Here is a 20,781-nt window from a genome sequence, read left to right on the forward strand (position 1 = left end):
GGAGAGCAAGCAGCGTTTGTTCCAGGGCGATCTATTTCTAATCACTGTTTGCTTGCTCAGAAGCTGATACATAAATTCAAAGTGTCCAAATCTGTTAAGGGTTATTTGGCTTTGAAGGTAGAAATGGAACAAGCATACGACAAGATGAGTTGGAGGACTCTGGAGATTGTTTTGAGACGTATGGGATTTCCTCCTAGATTCAGTTCTTAGGTACTTAGCTGTGTCAAAAATCCAAAGTTCTATATACTTATAAATGGACAGCTTACAGAGGCGATTACAGCAGGATGTGGATTCCATCAAGGGTGCCCTTTGTCACTCTACTTGTTCATCCTGTATTCTGAGCTGATGTCTACTCACTTTCATCAGAACTTCAAGCAGTTGGGTGTTCCAATCAGTGGTGGTGGACCTTCTGTCTCCCACCATCTTTATGTTGACGACATTTTATTTTTTGCAGGTGTGTCTATTCCAAATGCAAAGAAGATTAAATCCATTCTTGAAGATTATTGTTCTTGAACGGGCCAAAGGATAAATAAAAGCAAATATGCCGTTCTTTTCAGAAAGATGACTTCGTCCACTACAAGGTCCTGGTTAGCTAAACGGATTGGATGTTGTAAGGTGTGGCTGAAATGGATTACTTGGGCATTGAGTTGGCATTGAGGAGGCTCACAAGGAAGGATTTTGGTCCATTAATTCAAAAAGCTAGTGGTTACACATTGAATTGGGGGATTAGGCACCTCTCCATGGCTGGATGCGTTATATTAATTAATTAATTTTGTTTTGTTGTCGAGTCCAGTTTTTATGATGACTAATACAGTTGTTCCAAGATATGTTCTTAATGAAATTGAAAAACTGTGTTGCAGCTTTTTATGGGATAAAGACTCTACACATAAAAGCCTACATTATGCTTCCTTGGAGTGTGTGACTCGACCAAGACGTAAGGGGAGCCTCGGCTTTCATGCTAGTGCCGATTGGGTAGGGCCTTTGCGTGCTCGAATTACTTGGGAGTTCATTAATAAGCCATTGGAGCTATTTCATAGGTGTTTGATACACAAATATGGTGATAACCCATGGGAGTATGAATTGAAGAGGGGCAATTCAAACTGCTGGAAGATAATCTGTGAGGGTGCTGAAAGCTTGAATAGATCGGTTCGGTGGAGAGTTTGTAATGGTCGGAGCATTGATGTTTTAAATGACATCTGGATATGGGACAAGGCAATTTCGGTATGGCCTACTTACTGTGATGTTTTTGCAATTGAAAATCTGAGGGTTTCAGATTTTATTACTAAGGGTAGCAGATGGGACAAACCGAAACTTATGCTTTGCTTTGGTGAGTTGCTTGTTGATAGAATTTGTGAAATTCATATTGAAATTGTAATGGGATCCGATTCTATTGAGCTAATAAAAAGCCCTTTGTGTTCAACGATTTCTATTGTTATATACAGCAAGATTTTCATGAGGATGATGATCCTGTATGCACAGTACTGAAGCTTGGATTGAGGCCGAGGGAGAAGCTGTTTTGGTGGAGAATTTATAAAGACATTATCCCAACTAATTATTGGTTGAATGGACGTGGTTTTAATGTTAATATAAAATGTCCTGTTGGGTGTGATGAGGTTGAGGACAATGATCATATCACGTCTAGGTGATGGGGACATCAGTTGGAAAGTTTACCGCCGACGTGGCCGTAGATCTACGGCCACGATCTGCCCGATGTATTTCTGATTTTAGTATGGTCATTTTATTTTGATGTATTTTATTTATGCATATTTTTTGCCGCTATTTGACTACGGGTTGACGTCGCACTATTCATCCATCATTTTTTTAATTCAAAAATTAATTATTAATTTTAAATATTCAAGTTTAAAGATTTTTTGTTAGAAATAATAAATTAGAAGCATCTTATTTTTTAAGAAATCTAAATATTTTTTTTGATTAAAAATATATAAAATGAAGTATGAGGATGAGTATATTAGGATTTTTTTTTTATTTTAAAAAATAAAGTTTGGTCATAAACAACTTATTGATTACTGAGTTTTTCGGTTGGAGATGCCCTTAGGGGCTGTTTGGTATCGGATTTATGTTGGGATTTAAGTCGGATTTACGCTAAATCCAGCCAAACGGTTTTTGTGCGCACGTTAAATCTCGGGATTTCATAAATTCCAAATTTAGGGATTTATGCCTTAAATCCCAAATTTACTAAATCTCTTGGTTTGATGGATTTAACGGGATTTAGCCGAAGAAGCACGCGAAAGGAAGAAAGTTACCTTCACAGCTAGCGAGCTCATGTTCTTGCTTCCGATCAAAATGTTGTAACTTCCAATCTGACAGGATGGAAAGCTGTAGAAGGAGCGAAGTCGAATAGCCCGGAAGGAGCCGAAGAAGCGATGTGATAATTAAGTAAATTAATTAAATAACTAATTGTATAGTTAGTGCATAAATTAATTATCTAATGTAACTTAATTGTATAATTAGTAATTAATATTAATATAATTAGCTTAAGTAATATTAATATAATTAGCTTAATTATATATATATATAATTAAGTATATAATTAATAGTGTAATTAATAATTAATAAGTACTTTGTACATAATATGTTATTAAATTTATAACACATTAATTTTTATTTTTAATTATACATTTATTTTTAAATTTATAATTATTTTCTTGACATTTAAATTCCTAACTATCATAAATTTTGAAATATGTACCAAACAGTTTCTCAGAATTTAATAAGATTTAACATTTGACATACCAAATAATTTTCAAAATTTAACACATTTCGAATTTAATAAATTCAAATTTACAAAATTTACTGAATCCTATTAAATTCCACTTGTTGTCCTAGCTTTTGGATCGATCTTCCAGGGCGCTACATCGGCCTTTCTTCTTCGTCGTTTTTGCAAGAATGCGAAGGTTATCACACTCGAAATCTTTTCTCAAGCGCTCCAGTAGAAGTATTCCGATCCTCAAAATGAACTCCAGACCTAGACTTTCTTCTGGTCCTTCCAGTATCATTCCCTCCCTCGCAAATTCCATTTTTTTTTCTCAGAAGTTTTTTATCGGCTTTTATTAGGTATTTTCTTGATGATTTCGTATGAGATAAGCCATATAAACTTGTTATTGTTCGAATACTTAGTTTGAATATAATGGAAGGTTAGTTTAGGAGGGCCCTTCAAGAACTGATCGAGATTACCGCTAGGTAATTATAGACAAAAAAAGGAACGGAATTTGTGATGAACTACTGAAGTGATGGTATCTCCTTATATTAAATTGCATGAACTACAAATATGTGATGATTTTTTTTTTCTTTCAAGGTGTTGGCTATTTGAGTTTGTGGGGCTTTGTCGATCTTTTATTCTGCATAAAGCCACTGTAGAGCGAAAGCAAATTACAATCTTATGTTCTATTGAACAGATGAAGGCCTGGGAAAAAAGGTGAAATTTTCAGGTTTTACAAGTGTTTGTGAACCAGAAGCGATACTGGATGGAGCATTGCCTCATAATGAAGGAGCTCATCTTTCGTGCTGTATGTTCGTAGCCTTTATTCAGAACCTTTTCTTTTTCAACATTTATATTTTAAGAAAGTTATATATATATCACTTAACGAAGGTCACTAATGATGACTGTTTGCCGATATGATGGGGGTAGATTTCAGTTATTTATTCTGATGTAGAGTACTATGATCCATCGCTTCTAACATGAAAGTTTGAAGCAATAGGTCCTGAATTTTTACTTATAATTTGATTGACTCTCTCTTGTTTTAAAAAAATTGTAAACTGCCTTGTGAACTTAAAAAATGCCATGTTTTGAGCTTGAGTTTATATCGAGTGGAAATTCATTTGTCTACTTGCCAATGGTGTAGCTTACTTCTTAATGCTTTTCTTTTTAATTATATTTACGTAGATACACATTATTTTGAATATCATTTGATCCAATGTTCTCCTTGACCGTAATAGATATATGAATTGAACCTTAAGAGTAGAAGGGAAAATAAAGAATATTGAGTCTTATTGATTCTCCTTGGTTGAATTGGTCTATAGGAGATTCGTTTGTACACTAAGACAAAGAAAGAAAAATACTGAATTATGTATGTATTCTCATAAATGTCTTCTCAGGTATCTCACACGTAGTTAATAGGTTTCAACCGAAGGACCTAAATCTTATAGAACCTGGCAGTGAAGACTTGCTCAAAGATGATCGTTCTTAGGGCTGCAAACGAATTGAGCCGAGTTGATAGAAGCTTGTTTGTGTTTGAACTCATTTATTAATAGCTTGTTCGAGCTCGATTCAAGCTTTTTTATTTGTGTTCAAGCCTGGCTTATTTTAAAATGACAGATGTATAAGTTTGATTTGTTTCATGTTTATCGAGCTTTAAATGATCAACTCTTTTAAATTAATGAATGAGCCTTATCGAGCTATTATCGAATGCGACTTACCAAGATATTAACGAACAAACTTTATCGAGATGTTCATTAGCTTAACAAACAAGTCTTATTGAGACTATTAATGAACACTTATATCGAGCCCATTAATGAACATATTTATTAAGTGTTGCACTTATAAATGAGAAAGCTTATCGAGCATTCTTTAGCTCATAAATGTGTAACTTGTCAAGCTCATAAATGATATTTTTAATGAATGAGCTTCTTATTGAACCTTGAAATCATACAATTTATCAACAGGAACAAGTATATCTTGATCATAAACAAACTCCATTTAATGATCAATAAAAGATTATCTGAAACCATATGTATTTTCTACTAATCTAGAACTCAATATGTATAATTTATGAGCTAGCCAATCATAAAAAAATTTAAAAAATAATGATATATGATGCACCGACTCTTCTCCTCAAAGAATTTTGTAGTGTTTGACATGTATCAAACAAGACACTTATCTGACATGCTTTTGACACGTGTCAGATATGCCGAGGACATGTCAGATTAAAAAATATTAAAAATAAATTGGACACGTATGTTCGACACATGTCTTAAATATTTTATGAATTATTTTATATATTATTTCTTGAACTTCAAATTTTTATTTATTAAAAAAATAAAATTTAAGTTTTTTATTTTCTCTCTAAAGTTTAAAATCGATCGCTCATACTCAATATCTCATTCCCCAAACATTCCCATTTTCATTTCTCTCTAGTAGATTATGACTAAGGTTTTACAACAATGCACGATGCCATATGTCCAACACTGTCATAACATGAATGTTTTAAAACCATCTCAACATTCAAGTTTGATGTTGTGTTGACTGGCGCACGATGTCAACAATTTTTACACCCACAATCATGCCATTGCGCCGTCCCAAAATCTCATCTTTTTTTTCAAAATCATCTCAACGTCGATGACATATGTTGTCTCAACTTTGAGGGCTGATGCTGTCTTGGCATCGATGCTCGATGCCTGATGCCCATTGTACAAAATCGATGTCCGACTCTCGAATGTATTGCCATCCCCCTTTGGATGATTGACATGATATTTACGTCCGAGTATTGACATCACTAATATTAATCATTTTAAGCACATATCCTATTTGTTATTGTTAATTATTCTTAATATTTTACTTATTCAATTTCTATATACTATTTTAAGATATAAAAATTATAATATCGTGTATGTGTTCTGAATTTTCAATAATTGATGTGTCTCGTGTAGGTGTTGTGTCATGTTCATGTCGTCATATTTGTGTCTATGCATCATAGATAATGATTAATCCCCAACCATCCGATATCAAATCTCATTAAAATTTTAAAGTTTAGAAATTGATAAATATTAATCAAGTATAAATTTATAATTATATAATATTAAAAAATAAAAATAGGTTTAATTAAATTACATATAATAACATAATATCAATTGATAGACATTTATGATTTAATTTAAATAATATATATTATAATTTTTAATTAAATTTATAATTTATTAATCAATAATTACTTTATTTTTAAATTGTAATAAATGTAAAATATTTATTTTAGATTGTTTATTATTTTTGTAATGAGAATTAGTCAAATTTGTATTAAACATTAAGCATCAAGCATGTTCATAAGCTTCAACCGTTATTGTTCATTAATATAAACTAGCTAAACACACAGTTGTTTAAACTTGTTTATTTAAGTTTGAGTATTTAAAAAATGTTTGTGCTTATTTGATTATTTAATCAAACGATCACAAACAAGTTACAACCGAGTTGAGCCACAAGTTGCATATCAAACACTCAATTCGTTTGTAACCCTAATCTCTCTCAACCACTAGTATGTGGCAGCTAAGGGATTTGACCCAACTTGGCAAAACTAACTTAAGGAAGGTCGTCTCTAAGAAAACCCCTAAAGTTCAAGCAGGATTCCTCCAAACTTGGAGGACTCGCCAATCTAGGAAGAGACGCTCCCTCATAAAAAAACTCATCATCACCTCATATTGTGTGCTGCCCATGAAATTCGTCAACCCGAATATAGGGAAAGGATACACCAAGGAAGTCATAAACTCATTTCCTTACACTCAGCCAAACATGAAGTTCACTACCTTATAGTTCAAGAGAACTTACCCTTCATACCGATATAGCCCATGATCTTCATCCAAGAACTTTCTTGTTAAAAGGCTGGGGGGGGGGGGGGGGGGGAATTGGGGGGCTTAATTTTTTTTTTTTTTTTAATTTTTAATTTTAAATTTTTCAATTTTAAATTTAAATTTTGCTTTAATAGAAACTTATTTGTAAAACTTTAATTAGTTATTTTATTATTAGAGCAAACAATCAAGCAATAAAGTAAAGTGCAAGAAAGAATATCAAGGATATAAACAACTTGTTTATGCGGTCAGCCAAAATCCAAAAATCGGCCTACGTCTATGCCTAGCCACCGCCACGGCTAGGAATTCATTAAGCAATTCAAGCTTAGAACAACTTCCGTGCCACAACCCCAAATACCGTACTTTCCTACACCAGGCAAGTACACGCCCAGTCAAATAATTACAAGATCATAAACAAAAGAAAATAAATTACAACCCAACTCTAGCTCTCAATTTTAAAATATTTGAGCTCTTATCCCACTAAAGCAACAAACAATACAAATATAATAACTCACAAAGGATTTTATTTTAATTAAGCACAATCACAAGCTTTAATGTAAATGATATGGATATGTGCAAGTTGTTATATATGAAATCAATCACAAAATGATACAATAAAAAATTTTATTTAAAAAAAACTTGCAAACTAGATTTGAAAATACAGTTCACCACTTGGAACAAACTCACCAAAGATGATCTCTTCTGAGCAAAAGATAAAGATGATTAATTGGGAGACTCTTTTGGTTGATTATTAGCATAAGAATTAATGAAAATCTCAGCTAAGGAAGGTTGGTGCAGAAGGTTTAGTAAGTGAGATGAAATTTCGGCAGAGTTTTAATGTGGTAAGGAGCAAGCACACACACATAGCCAATCCCTCTATTTATAGAGAGAATTTTGGCCATGTCAATAGGGAATTGGAGGGAGATTATTTCGATAATAATTTGAACTAATAATGAGTTTTGGAATGCATTAGATCAACATACACAAAGTCACAGAGAATATGAAAGAAACCATGTGAATTTTGGTCAAGGGAGCTGATTTGGCAAGACATTTGATTTGGATTCATGCAAGAGGATTTTATCCAAGGCATGATAAAATCTTAACCATTTGATTTGATTTCCACATCATCAATTCAAGAGGTGAATGAATTAGCCAATGAGTCAAGATCATGAGGATTAAACAAATTTGAGCACATAACAATTTTGGCCAAGCAATTTCCATGTATTTTGAGCCAAAGTTTGGAAAGATTTGATGATAGATTCAATCTAATTAATTTAAGATTTTTTGTGGTCAATTAGTGGATTTGACTAGGAAGATGTTCCAACACTAAATTAAAAATAAATAAAATTCCATTAAGAGTAGAGGTCAAAGCTTAACAAAAATAGAGATTTTACTTTAGGGAATGTATTTTGGAGGAAGTTTAGATTTGAAAAAAAATAAAAAATTTAAAATTTTTAATGAGTGATTAAGCTATTAAAGTTTGCTTAATTAATCTGAAAAATTTAAAAATAATTTGATCATAAATAAATTGGAACTTTTAGAGACTAGATATATTAATAAAATTAAGTAATTATTCTTGGAAAATGTAGGATTAAAATTATTTTATCTTGCAAAAAGTGCTTCAACATTATTCACAAGTGTATAATTAATTAATATAAATATTTTGAGTAATTTTAAATTAATTAATGGAGAAAAATTTTGGCCTTAAGATCTTCATGCATGATAATGTGTCATGATAAGGAAGAAAAAATAGGATTATCATTTGACCTTCAAGACTATAATTGATGGTATGAAGATGATTAATTGTATCTTAGATCATTATTGGATGGATTAAATAAACTTAAGAAAGAAGTAAATGCAAGTTATAAATTTTTGAAATACAAGATAGTGAACTTTTTAAAAATGGCTAAAGTTATGATCTTTTAGAGATAATTATGATGAATGATTTAAAAAAGCTATGAACTTATGAAAATAATATATTTTAGCATTTTTTGTTTCATTTGTAATCTATATATATTTGAATTGTTGTGCTATACCAAAGGAAAACCACCCAGCTTCAGTTCTAAGCTAATTTGATTTCAATTGCTCTGATTACTGGATTGTCCTTTTTGATTTCCTGACACGCTTAAATATCAAATATTAGTACCCTCCAATCATTTGTTTGTTATCATCAGGATATCATATTTGTGTAATGGGGCTTATGGAGTTAACAATCTTCCCATTTTTTTGATGACAAATATATGTTGAAAATGTTTAGTTAGGGATGAAGGTGCAAAATGACCTTACATCAATATTTTTCATAGAAAAATTTAAAATTTAGTCAAATATTAAGATAAAAATGTATATCAAACTGAAATATTAAGATAAAAATGTGTATCAAGTTGAAATAAATAAGCTCCCCCTGAATTCATAGATATATTAATAATAAATAAGTAATCAACATACATTTTTTCTCCTCTTGACAACATAAAAATGAGTGAGATATGAAATATTTAAATAGAAGGATTGAACTTGCCAAGTGTATATCTTAAATTACAAAATCATTCTTTAGGTAAGAGTTTAGTAAAAATATCAGCAATTTAAAATTTAATAGAAATAAATTCAATGTCAACATCACCCATACACACATGATCTTTAATGAAATGATGTCTAATTTTTATGTGATTGTTTTGTGAGTGCTGAACAGGGTTCTTAGTTAAACAAATAGTATTAATTATTGCTTCAACCAAAGAATCCGAGCAACACAACAACCAACAACTATGTACTTAGCTTCAGCAGTAGTGAAAGCAATAGAGTTTTGCTTTATAGAGGACCAAGACACAAGTGAAGAACTGAAAAAACTAACATGTACCTGATGTACTTTTCCTATCTATTTTGCATCCTACAAAATCAGCATTAGAAAAACAATCAGCTCACATGATAAGAGATTTTTAGGATATCATAAGCCTAACCTAGTAGTGCCTATCAAATACCTAAATATTACACTTGACTGTCGTTAAATGAGATTCTTTTAGGGAGGCCTGGAAACGAGCGCATAAATACACAACAAATATAATATCAGGCCTACTAGCAGCAATGTATAGAAGTGAACTAGCATACTCCTATAAAGCTTTTGGTCAATGGACTTGATTCATCTAAGTCTAATTTAGTGGAGGGGCTCATGGGTGTTTTACTAGATTTGAATCTTTTCATGTTAAACTTTTCAATCAATTCATTGGTTTACTTGGTTTGACAAATGAAAGTGCCATTTTCTTGTTGCTTCACTTGAAGTCCCAAAAAAAGGTTGAGTTCTCCCATCATACTAATTTCAAATTCTTTAGACATCATAGATGAGAACTCATGACATAAAGATTCATTTGTACTTCCAAACAAGACGTCTTCCACATAGATCTGTACAATAATCAAATCATCACCTAGGCTTTTAAGGAATACGGATGTGTCCACTCTACCCTTTCTAAACCCTTGGTCAACTAGAAAATTACTCGACCTATCATACCAAGCACATGGACCATGTTTTAAATCATACAAAGCTTTCAATTTACACATGATCAGGCAGATCTAGGCTCTCAAAATCAGGGGTTGCTCTACATGGACATCTTGTTCAATAAAGTCATTCAAAAATGCACTCTTAACATCCATTTGAAAAAGCTTAAGGTCTTTAAAACTAACAAATACAAGGAGCAACCTAATACCCTCTAGTCTTACTCTTAGGTGCAAAAGAGTCCTCAAAATCCATGCCCTCAACTTTTATGTACCCTTATACAACTAACCTAGCTTTATTTCTTATAATGCAACCTGAGGCATCTAACTTTTTTTAAAGATCCATCTAGTTCCAATCACATTTTGATCTTGGGTTTTAGGCACCAACTCCCAAACACTATTCTTAGTGAATTGATTCAACTCTTCTTTTATAGCCATAATTCAAAAATGATCTTTTAGAGCTTCTTTTATATTCTTAGGTTCAATCTCTGATAGGAAAGCTGAATGGCTAATCACTTCCTTAAAGTGTCTTCTAATTCTAACACTTTGAGAGGAATCTTCTAGTTCTAGTCTTTATGATGATTCTTACTAAATCTCCATTCCTTGGGAAATGAATCATCAACTTGATCTTCCAAATTGATTATCTTAAAATCTTCTACCTCTTCATCAAGAACATCATCTCTAACATGGTCAATTGAATTTTCATCAAATATTACATGTATAGATTCTTCTACAATCATTTTTCTTTTATTGAACACTCTAAATGATCTCCCATTTGAAGAATATCCAAGAAATATACCATCATCAGATTTACAATCAAATTTTCCTAATTGTTCTTTTCCATTATTTAAGATAAAACACTTACATCCAAACACATGAAAATAATCAATTTTACTTTTCTTACCAAACAATAATTAATAGGGGTTTTATTTAAAATTGGTCTTAAGTAAATTCTATTCATAACATAACATGCTGTATTAATAGATTCTATCCAAAAATATTTTTGTAAGTTAAAGTCATCCAACATTGTTCTACTCAATTCAATTAAAGATATATTCTTTCTTTCTACAACTCCATTATGCTGGGGAGTCCTAGGAGCTGAAAAATTATGTTTTATTCCACATACATGACAAAATTCCTCAAATTGTTTGTTTTCAAATTCACCTCCATGATCAGATTGAATTTTATTAATTAGGTGTTCTCTATCTTTTTGAATATATTTAACAATTTTTCTATAGATTTTAAAAGCATCATTTATATTAGTTAGAAGCATCATTTATATTAGTTAGAAACATAACCCAAGTAAACCTAGAAAAGTTATCAACAATTACAAATCGAAAGTGTTTACCTCCTAGGCTAACAATGCTAACATGCCCAAATAAATTCATATGCAAAAGTTCTAATGGTCTAGAAGTAGAAACAATGTTTTTTTTTAAATGAATGTTTAGAATGTTTGCCATAGATACATGCATCACAAGCATAATCAGAATGAAATTTTATATTAGACAAACCTTCTACTAAATCAGGTTTTGTAATTTTATTTAAAGTATGCATGTTGATGTGTCATACTCTTATGCCATAACCAAACATCATTATGAGTGCTTTTAAAACAAATCAAGTTCAAACTTGTGTTACAAAAATTTTCAAAATCAATCAAATAGATATTTTTATGTCTATGTCCTACAAGAATATCATTTTTTTTATCTCTAATAACACAAAAAGGTACATTAAATTCTACATTAAGACCTTTATCACATAATTAACTAATTAAAATTAAATTATGTTTCAAGCCATCAACAAGAAATACTTTATCTAAAGTAATTAATTTTTTAGTAATTGAACCAATTCCAACAATTCTTCCTTTAACATTATCACCATAAACACAACATATTCTAAATTACATGATTCTAAGAAATAAAATTTAGATTTGTCACCTGTCATATGTCTTGAACATTTACTGTCCAAGTACCACATGTCTTCTTTGATTTTTCTTTGAAGGCATACCTACAAAAGAATGTCAAAGGTTAACTTTTGGAGCCAACTATATTTGGGTCCACATTCTAAAGAAAAATCATGCAATGAAGGATGTGTTTTATGTGTTGTTATTACATTTCTATTTTTAGGTATCCAAATAAAATTGGATTTTGAAAATGTTTCAGCTCTACGTCCATGGAAATCAAAAGGTATATGACCTCTTTTATTACAAAAGTTGCACCATACATTTATGTTTGCATAATGTCTAATCTTAGGTGGTTTATATTCCATGAATGATTTTACACTAGATGAAGCGTAACTATGTGAACATGAGTGATAGCTTGGTTTTTGTTTTAATGTGGATTTTTCTTTTTCTAACTTATCAACTTTCCATTCTAATCTTTAATTCATAATTTTCATCTTTTATGAAAATCATTTGTAATTCTAAGGATTTCTTCTCTTTAACTAAGCAAGTATACTTTTTCTTAAGCTTTCTATATTCATTAGCAAGTTCATCAAATGCCTCATCAAGTCTTCATTAGTAAATAAATCACACACTCATTTGAGTTTTCTTCGTTTCCCATATGACACTAGTTAACTTCTTCCTCGATAGTGGTGTCACTTATAATATTCAAAATATTCAAGTAAAGGCAAGTATAAATTTTTTTTATTTGTTAATTGAAGCATATTTTACTTATGAAGTCAATTGTATATGCATAACTAGTATAAGAATAACTGTTACATATGTCACAGTTCTTTATTTCCACTAGAGCTTCTACATTCCACTAACCAAGCCATGCATTGGCTGAATTAGATCCTACGACTGAAATTTTTTGGGAAGACAGTAGTTGGAAAAGCACTAGAGATTATAATAAAAAGTAATCGGAATAAAAGACATTAATCCTATAGTGGGCTGGAATTTCCATCAGTTATGCAGCATTAGTATTCTTCTTCCATTTTCCATCAGCTGACTTACTGCGGGAAGGAGCTGCAGGCCGTGGAATGCTATGAGAAGAATTCCAAAAATATTTTTCAGCAAATTAAGGTAAGGTAAATTAGACAAATATTTTAATTAGTGGATGAAAAATTTATTTAGCTGAAACCAAGTGCAGTTTGCTGTTTAATCTAAGTAGGGCTACTATTTTTAGTTGTTGCAAATTCAAGAAACAATAAGGGAAGTACTGTTGTTTGCTGATGGTAGTTAAAAACAGGTTAAGGCTGAAGTGGTAGCAGAAAACATTAAAGAAGAAGACTTAGAAGGTAAGGTAAAGGATTTTATGGAATGAGAAAGTGCAATTGAGATTGTATACAAGAAGAAAGGAAGACAAAGTCTAGCAAAACAAATTCCTAGCGAGGTGAGATATCCAAACGAGATTGTAAGAATTAGTTAATGTTCTATTATTGCACTTCATCTTATTATTCTTATGACAGTATGTATTTCAGTTTATTTTGTATGAACATGGACAAATATGTATGAAATTATTTATGCAGAGTAATCTTTATTAATGTGAACGATTTGTTAAACATAAAAGGATAAATATTTATAAACTAATGAATGAGTAAAAAGGGCCGCAAAATAGCAGCTAAAGCACAACAAAAAGCGCAATAATAAAAATGGTGGCAAAACCGCAGCAACAAAAAAGGAAGCAAAAGCGTAACAACAAAAAGGGTAGGCAGCTAAATGACAATAAAAAAGCAACTAATGGGCAGTAAAATGACAGCAAAAGGGCAACAAAATGATAGCTAAAACACAGCTATGCCATCAAAGCATATGTTATTAGGGCTAAAAAGGATGACTATATGGAAAATAAAATAAGTTATATAAGGGGGATAGGCCCACACAAGTAAAGGCGAAAGATCTGACGAGGTAAGCCTACACTCTTAATTCTAGAAGTTGAGAAATTTGACTCAACTCTGAATGAGAGAACAACTTCTATTCTAAAAGTTGGGAAGTTGAACTCAACCTTGAATTAAAAAGCTGAAAAGGTGTAAAAGCTTATAGCTATTGTATAATTTGTTTAAAGGAGTTGAACAGTTTGACAAGATGAATATTACTGCTAGTCACTTTTTAGACTCAATATGACATTTTAATATATGTTTTAACTATGTTAGCATTGTTAAACACTTTAATTATTTATTATTATTTGTTATAAATTGCTTGTGTATTTCATTGAGCCTAGCTCATTAGCAGTGGTTGTACTACAGGAAAAGAAAAGGAGCCCTTAGGACAGTAAAAGGAGATGATCGTTCTTTTGGTGTAAATACATTTTGGGTGTACAAATAGATCTAAAATGAGATCTGAATGCTAGATGTACACACTTTTGAGTATGTGAATAAATTTTAAAAGTTTTTGTAGAACTCTGTATTTACTTCAATTATATTTGATGTTTATTAAGAGACATTATATGCTTCCCATTATTAATTATAGAATTTGATAGGTTGGCAAGTTAGGATAGTCTAAATAGATTTTCTTTTACTCACTCTATTTTGAAAGTAGTGGCTCGGAATGGGTGTTAGTAAGAAGGAATCAGTTTAGATTTCCCTTCTCTATTATACTCCAGATTGACCGTTAGGGGGTAGGCCAAATTGGGGTGTGAAGAAATTGATATCAGAACCTAATAAAAATCAAATGGAAGCATACTTGATTTAGATAATAAAGTAGGGTGAAATATAATGAATATGATATATACAGAGCTACAAGTTGAATCGAGGTTGAATAGAACGATGCATACATTTATTCTGAGAATAAACATACTTGCATAAATACCTACATACAAGGCCTATTTAATGCTTTAATATGTTTATGTTTAATACCATTTACCATGAGTATATGAATTATCTATATGCATATAGATAATTATGTCTGAGGAGTTGCTAGAAAGAATGACTGGTCAGTCATCCAATCATATACAAAAATAGGAATGAATGAGGAAAATAAATCTAAAGAACTTCATGATATTGTGCATTCAATCTCACAAGTGGTATATAAAATGACATATATGGAGTAATCTTCAACAAATAGTGGACCCAGATCTGAAGGTGACAATGAAGTAGATCGACATTTAAAGTTGTTTCAGACTTTTAAACCATCAGCCTTCAAAGGTGCAAGTGATCCAACAGTAGCTGAGGATTGGTTATTGAAGATAGGGAAAATCCTAGATGGTATGATCTGTCCCGAAAACAGAAAAGTACCATGGGCTACATTGTACTAGAAGGTGAAGCAGAAAAGTGGTGGCAAACACAATATAGAGAAAAATTTAGACAGATGCCTATTACTAACATATAGTGGGATGATTTTGTGAAAGTCTTTAGAGATTGATTTATTCCTCATTCAGTCAGATTAGCTCTGTAAGATAAATTCATCAATCTAACTTAAGGTTCCAAGACAATTATGCAATACGAAGTTGAGTTCAGTTCTTTGTCTCGCTACGCACCTCATTATGTTAGCTCCCAGGAGTAGAAGTGTCATAGATTTTTGAGAGGACTCAAAGATCAACTACAACTATCATTGACACCTTTTGATATTAGTGACTTCTCAGTCTTAGTGGAGAGAGCTAGAAGGATTGAAAATGAGCTGAATTTCTCCAAGTTTAATTGGGAACAACAACAACCAGGAAAAAGGAAAATGTTTGAAAGGGATGATCGATTCAGAAACAAAAAGCTAAAGTTTGATGATAAACAGAAGCAGAGTCAGCTTGAAAAACCTTTATGTGAGCAGTGTGGGAAGCGGCATTTTGGTCAGTGTTTGGTGGGTTCAGGAAAATGTTTTAAATGTGGTGAGATGGGTCATTACAAGATGGATTGCACTCAAGAGAAAAGAACCAATATCAAGCTACAAAGATATCAAGAACATGTACCACATTGGAGATATCTGGAAGGAGGCAATCAAACAGGAAAAACTCAGTTCTAAGGAATGCCAACAATACAAGGAAAATCACCAGTTCAGTTAAAAGGTGAAGTATCATATCTTAAAGGCAATAAACCTGTGAAAGCTAAAGTGTTCGCCATTACATCTCAGGAGGCTAAGAATTCAGAGGAAGTGGTTACATGCATACTTTTGATTTTTAATAAATTTGACAGAGTTCTTTTTGATTATGGTGCATCCCATTCGTTTATTTCTGAAGAATTATGTTTTGATTTATCTGTTGAGAATGTATATTTTACACCTACCTTACGTGTTATGATGCCAATGGGGGATAATTTGCATGCCAATAGGATGTATCTTATAAATTTGGATATTCAATGTCACAAATTTTCAACAAAATTGATTATTGTGCCTATTAAAATGTTTGACATCATCTTGGGGATATATTGATTTGTTAAATATTTTACTACAATTCAATATTGGAAGAAGATAATAAAATTTAATTTACTAAATGAGAAGTCTTTTTATTTTCCATGTGAGAAGAATGCAACATCCTCTCTTGTTACGGCAGTAAAGATGGGTAAATACTTGAGGGGTAAGCTAGTGTTCTTAGCTAAAATGGAGGTCTTAAATAAAGATGTTCAGGCATTGCAGAATGTTCTAGTTGCCTTTGAATTTTCAGATGTATTTCTTAAAGAATTATCTGGATCATCCCCTGAAAGAGAAGTTGAATTTGACATAGAATTACAGTCAACAATATCATCAATTTATAGATTTCCTTTTAGGATGGCCCCAAAAGAGTTGTAGTAGTTAAAAACTTAGTTACAACAATTAATGGATAAGGGATTTAACAGGGCTAGTCATTCCCCTTGGAGTGCACATGTACTTTTTGTTAAGAAGAATGATGGATCATTGAGAATGTGTATTGACTATAAAGAACTAAATAAAGGAACTATTAAGAATAAATATTCATTACCACAAATAGATGACTTATTTGATCAGTTAGCTGGTGCCACAGTATTTTCCAGAATTGATTTAAGATCAGGATATCATCAAGTGAGGTTAAAGAAGCAGATGTCAGTAAGACAACTTTTGGTACTAGATATGCTCATTTTGAGTTTAGGGTCATGCCGTTTGGGCTAACAAATGCTCCTGCTATCTTTATGGATATAATGAACTGAATTTTCAAAGACTATATAGATAATTTTGTGATTATTTTCATTGAGGACATCTTGGTATACTCAAAGACTGATGAGGAGCATGCTGAACATTTAAGAATAATTTTGGACACATTGAGGAAAAATCAGCTATATGCAAAATATTCAAAATGTGAATTTTGGCTAAGAAGTATTTTCTTTTGGGACATTATCAATGGGGAAAGAATTTCAGTAGATCCAGTGAAGTGAAAACAATTATGGAATAGCCTACACCAAAGAATGTTATGGAGGTTCGTAGCTTTCTTCGATTAGCAGGATATTACAGAAGGTTCATTTAAAGATTTTCACATATTGCTATGCCTTTGTTCAAACTAATGAGGAAAAAGGTAAAATTTGAATGGATAATTGAATATGAGAAAAGCTTTTAGGCATTAGAAGACCATCTGACTACAGTACAAATATTGTCACTTCTCTCAAGAAAAAAAGGATTTCAGATTTTTAGTGATGCATCTTTGAAATGTTTGGGATGTGTTCTAATGCATAATAGAAAGGTAATTGCATATTCATTGAGATAATTGAAGCCCCATGAAAGAAATTATGCCACTCATGATTTAGAGATGGTTGCAGTAGTATTTGTTTTAAAGATTTGGAGGCATTATCTGTATGAGACAAGATGTGAAATTTTCACTGATCATCACAGCTTAAACTATATATTTTCACTGAAAAAACTCAATTTGAGATAGAGAAGATGGTTAGAGCTCATTAAAGACTATGATTTGGTTATTCAGTATTGTTTGGGAAAAGCCAATATTGTGGCTGATGCTCTGTGTCACAAATCTACAGGAATGATGAATTGGATGGTTACTCAAGAAGTTCAATTGATTAAAGAAATAAAAAAGTTGTAATTGGAAATTAGAGGTTGTAAGAATGGGGAATATTTGCACCAGATGACAGTAAAGCCCACTCTAAATGATAGTATCAAAGAAACTCAAAAACTCAGTAATGAATATTCTAAATTGTTGGAGCAAGCCAAATAAGGAAAAATGCCAGATCTTTCTATGGATGTTGATGGAATTATTTGACATAAAATATAATTGTGGGTACCCAGTGATCCGGATTTACGAAGGAAAATTTTGCAAGAAGCTCATCATGCTGGATACACAATTCATCAAAGCAGTACCAAGATGTATAAATACTTGAAAGTAATATTCTTGTGGCCAGGTATGAAGAGAGACATTGCTGAATACGTAGCTAGATGTGAAGCATGTTAAATGGTGAAAGCTGAACATCAACGACCTAGTGGATTACTGCAATCACTACCTGCCCCTTAGTAGAAGTGGGAAGAAATTGCAATGGATTTTTTTATGGGATTTTCTCGATCTAAATAGGGTCATGATAGCATTTGGGTGATTATTGATAGACTAACAAAATCAATTCACTTTTTGCCTATCAAGCAAACTGATTCGGTAGACAAATTGGCACGCCTGTATGTGAAAGAGATTGTTAGATTGCACGATATTCCAAAAGTTATTCTATAATAGAGATGGTATATTTACTACTAGGCTGTAAAAAAGCATTCATAAAAACTTGGGTACAAATTTGCACTTCAGTACAGCTTTTCATCCTCAAACTGATGGTCAATTTGAAAGAACCATTCAGGTACTGGAAGACATGTTAAGATTATGTGTTTTAGATTTTAAAGATAGTTAGGAGGATCACATATCATTGATCGAATTTGCTTACAAAAATAACTATCAAGTAAGTATACAAATGGCGCCATATGAAACATTTTATGATAGAAAATGCATAACTCACTTAACTTGGGTTGAGGTAGGAGAAAGACAACTAATGGGTCAAGAGCTAGTTGATGAAGCAACAGAGAAAATCAGATTAATCAGACACAGATTAAAAGCTGCCCAGGATCGCTAACAAAATTATTATGACCCCAAGCATAGAGCAGTAGAGTTTGAAGTGGGTGATTTTGTATTCTTGAAGGTTAAGCTTGTGAAAGGTACAGTTAAATTTAGTCAGGGAGGCAAACTGATTCCTAGATATATAAGACCTTTTGAAATTACTGAAAGAATTGGAAAGGTTACTTATTGACTTGCTCTTCCAACAGACATGTCAGATATTCATAATATTTTTCATGTGTCACTGCTAAGAAAATGGGTTACAGATGCCCATCAGAGAATTTTACATGATGAAATTGATCTATAGAAAAATCTGTCTTATACTGAAGAACCAGAAGGAATACTAGATTTTGATACTAACAACAACAACAACAACAACAACATCAAGCCTTTATCCCACTACGTGGGGTCGGCTACATGAATCCTTTTTCTCCATTGTGTCCTATTAAAAGTCAAATTCTCGTTTAAATCTAATAAAGAAAGGTCATTCATAATATTTTCTAACCAAGTCTTTTTAGGTCTACCCCTACCTTTCTTAACATAAGTCAAATCTAATACCTCTACTCTCCTAACCGGGTCATCGCAAGGCCGCCGTTTTATGTGACCAAACCATCTAAGGCGACTTTCTCTAATCTTATCTTCTACTGGAGCTACTCCAACCTTTTCACGTATATGCTCATTTCGTATCCTATCTCTAAGGGTAAAGCCACTCATCCACCTGAGCATCCTCATCCTGCCAAAAATTTTCTTCATGATAAAAGAAAAAGAAAAATGAATCATGGCACCCCAAGAATTTGGTTTACATGAAAAATAATAGGGCCTTGATTTTGAGATACAACCATCGTGAAAGCATTAATTAAATTTCTTAAGATAACATATATGATGCTAACGAGAAGTTAACAATGAAATCGAATGATGAATCGAATAAAGATATTGAATTAGCATTTCATGAAGAGGAGCTTACATATATTATTGTGCTGAAATATGTCCATGAAAGAAACTAAATGAACATGAAAAGGACGATAGTTTTATTTACAAATTTAAGGCCAATCACACTTGCAAGTGGACATGAAATTGATGAAGGTGATGAAAAAGATTATGACACGGAGAAGACTGCAAAGAATAAAAAGAATTTAAATATGGGATTTACAAATGAACTATTTCTTATGTTTTGAATCTAAACTTCAAAGTTTAATATTTTGTTCTAACATCATCAATCATTATAACCTTGATAGTTATAGTTATAACTTAATTTCTTTCTTTGTCATGCTAATCATTCGTTAACCATCATGAATGTTAAAGCAATATCATATATTGTTATATATCACTAGTTGTGCTTTTTCACTCTAAGGATCTCCTCTCTATTGCATTTTTTAATTACTAATAACTTACTCATGATTTTTTTATGCTTAGCATAAATTCTAAAAAAAAGCATGCGTTAAATTATAGACTATGCACTAGTGTCCTAAAAGACTCCGGTGACAAAATGCATGTTTTATCATTATTTTTATTGCTTCTTCTATTCTAAATTCCAACATGAGTCCTTTCACCAGTATTTCCTTCACTGGAATGCTCCACTTGGTCCCTATAGGATAAAGACAATGGAGTGTTCCACACTTTGGCCAATCCAAGGAGGCAACGGAAATATCTTCTTGTTCAAGATTGCCTAACCTAAATAATAAATTTGAAGTCATCATATTCATTTTCAATCAGCCTCAAGGACAAAGGAGAATGTCTTCATATTCATCTTCAATCAACACAAAGAACACAATGCCAAGGTCTTCATGTTCATCTTCAGTCAACCCAAATGACAAGGTGT

General features: G+C 31.9%; 1 protein-coding gene across 1 annotated transcript in view; it reads left to right on the top strand.

Annotated features, from left to right (window-relative positions):
- The first annotated feature begins 2,842 nt into the window (after window positions 1-2,842).
- Window positions 2,843-20,781, top strand: part of LOC110105706 — a 55,610-nt gene continuing 37,671 nt past the window's right edge. The window contains exons 1-2 of the mRNA XM_028694016.1: window positions 2,843-2,915; window positions 3,417-3,527. The gene's annotated coding sequence lies outside the window, so the exon portion shown is untranslated. The remainder of the gene's footprint in view (window positions 2,916-3,416; window positions 3,528-20,781) is intronic.

This window comes from Dendrobium catenatum, unplaced genomic scaffold (assembly GCF_001605985.2).
Source record: "Dendrobium catenatum unplaced genomic scaffold, ASM160598v2 fragScaff_scaffold_390, whole genome shotgun sequence".
Taxonomy (NCBI): Eukaryota; Viridiplantae; Streptophyta; class Magnoliopsida; order Asparagales; family Orchidaceae; genus Dendrobium; species Dendrobium catenatum.